Genomic DNA, 3,112 nt, shown 5'->3' with positions numbered 1-3,112 from the left:
AGAGGATAAAATCCTAACCTAAACCTTTGTTTATGTCGGCCCTGAAGGAGCTCGATTCATTAAAAAGAAGAGGATAGTTGTCTAGTTAATATACAAAAAATCAGGATAAAACCATCACAACAACCCACACAGGGCAACACCGACCAACCTAGCTACCCGCGTGAAGCTACAAAATGCCATAGAGAAGAAACATATATTCAGGTTGTGACCAAGCTGTAGAAGCTCTAGCTAATGTAACCAAAAAACCGATCTGATAGAAAAGACTAGGAAATACATTTATACGTCAACACTCCCCCTCATGTGTGGCTCCCTCAGGCCTAAACGTGGACCAAAAGTGGGTTGCAATTTAATTGCGGCAACCGGTTCTTGAACTCAAGACCTCCTGGCTCTCATACTATGTAGAAGTACATGCTCTAGCCAATGCAACCAAAAGACCAATCTGATGGAAGAGACTCGGCAATACATTTATACGTCAACACAAGCGTCATTGTCATCACTCCACCACAAGCCAGCGATCTGACTTCACCAACGACTTCCACCAACGATGTCTTTGTCACCACAACCCATGTCGAACAATCAACCACCCGCGCAGATGCTAGGCGGCTCCGACTTTGAAGATCACTAAGCAAAATGTGAAAAGTGTAGAGCTCGTGCTAACCAACGCCTCCTCGAAGACCACTAATCGCCTATCACCGTCACTGGTGGCTTCATATTTTATGCATTTTTTAGCTCATTTGTTTCCTATTATATCCGTATATTATGTCCCATTGAGCCAATTACATGTTCATATGCATGATTTCTAGTATTTACTCTTTTCACCGTGAGCACTGCATAATCTTTATTTTCAATTAGTTATTATTATTTTTCTTTGTTTTTATGTGTTTTTAGGCATTTTTTTGACAAAGACTACAAGGGAGGCCACTATAGTATAATTGGTGCAACAAACCCAAATTACAAGTACCATGTCTTGAATCTGGGTGGGCGGGCGTGTGTTTTTTGGCATTGTGGAACTCCCATGCACTTAACATGATGAAAGCAACTCAAACGGAGAACATCCAAGCACCAGACTTGGGAATTTTGAAGTAAAAAAGTCATTTTCTCAGAAGTGCTGCAAATCAAGATCTAAACCACATGTGCATCAGCGTCGTTCATACGATTCCGATGAGCCCAAGAATGTCGAAACAGAGTTCAGATGTAAATGCTATGACGGTTTTATTGAAGGGACCGGGGGGTTTGACGGCCTTTGGTATGACAATCATACTAGAGTAACATCAAGGGACTTGTGGATTTATTATGCTAAAAACATGTCAAGATGACTAAACACCTAGCCTATTATTGGACCGTCATCCAAACCGGTTGTAAGTATCTCGTGCTATCGTCTCCCACCGGTTGCACCCAATAGCCATAAGCTCCTTGGTTACCGCTGGTCTAAGTAACGACCTCGTACGGATCCAAGCAGTAGCACTATAAATGACCTGCAAAAAATTAATAAGTTTTTGTTTGTCAAATATCATGTCATTTCTGCAGTTCCATATAGACAAAAGTAATGCACATACTCCAAAGTGAATATGACCTGCTGTACTTGACTCAACTCCGTTTAGCCACGTCCCAAATAACAGATTAGTTATTGACATACCTTGCTCTTGGTTCTTGAATCCTGAACTTGATGCATCTAATCAGTCTTCCATAGTCGTCTTCTGTGTTTAAGCATGTAACACCCACAATGCGGCTATATCTCCCACGTGTCGAGGCATGACTTAGAGGCAACCGCATTGTGGTTTTGTCGTAAGAAGGGTCATCTTCACACAATCCCATGTAATGAACAAGAATGGGATAAAGAGTTGGCTTATAATCGCCACTTCACATAATACATAAATTAAACATACATCATTCAGAGTACAATCAAGGTCCGTCTACGGAACCAAAATAAAAGAAGACAACCCCAAATGCTAGATCCCCGATCGTCCCAACTGGGCTCCACTACTGATCAACAGGAAACGAAACATAGTAACGACCACGGTCTTCATCGAACTCCCACTTGAGTTCGGTAGCATCGCTTGCACTGGTATCCTCGGCACCTGCAATTGTTTGGAAGTATCTGTGAGTCACGAGGACTCAGCAATCTCACACCCGCGAGATCAAGACTATTTAAGCTTATGGGTAGGAAAGGATAGTGAGGTGGAGCTGCAGCAAGCACTAGCATATATGGTGGCTAACATACGCAAATAAGAGGGAGAAGAGGAGCAACGGAACGATCGTCCACTAGTAATGATCAAGAAGTGATCCTGAACTCCTACTTACGTCAAACATAACCCAAAACCGTGTTCACTTCCCGGACTCCGCCGAAAAGAGACCATCACGGCTACACACGCGGTTGATGCGTTTTAATTAAGTCGAGTGTCAAGTTCTCTACAACCGGATATTAACAAATTCCCATCTGCCACATAACCGCGGGCACGGCTCTCGAAAGTTTATACCCTGCAGGGGTGTCCCAACTTAGTCCATTATAAGCTCTCACGGCCAACGAAGGATATTCCTTCTCCCGGGAAGACCCGATCAGTCTCGGAATCCCGGTTACAAGACATTTCGACAATGGTAAAACAAGTCCAGCAAAGCCGCCCGATGTGTCGACAATCCCGATAAGAGTCGCACGTATCTCGTTCTCAGGACACATCGGATAAGCGAAGCGTACAGGTACCGACGTAACCCAAGTTGCCAAGGGATGGTCCCGCACAGTGCTCTAGTTTGGACCAACACTTAGACAAGCACTGGCCCGGGGGTAAAATAAAGATGACCCTCGGGATGCGCGACTCCCAAGGGAAAAAGGCTAGGTGAGGCAAATGTAAAACCAAGGTTGGGCCTTGCTGGAAGAGTTTTATTCAAAGCGAACTGTCAAGGGGGTCCCATAAATCACCCAACCGCGTTAGGAACGCAAAATCAAGGAACATAACACCGGTATGACGGGAACTAGGGCGGCAAGAGTGGAACAAAACACCAGGCATAAGGCCGAGCCTTCTACCCTTTACCAAGTATATAGATGCATTAATTAAATAAGAGATATTGTGATATCCCAACATAAACATAATCCAACATGGAGCAATCTTCATCTTCA

The sequence above is a fragment of the Triticum aestivum genome, chromosome 3D (assembly GCF_018294505.1).
Source record: "Triticum aestivum cultivar Chinese Spring chromosome 3D, IWGSC CS RefSeq v2.1, whole genome shotgun sequence".
NCBI lineage: Eukaryota > Viridiplantae > Streptophyta > Magnoliopsida > Poales > Poaceae > Triticum > Triticum aestivum.
This window is presented reverse-complemented; position numbering follows the sequence as displayed.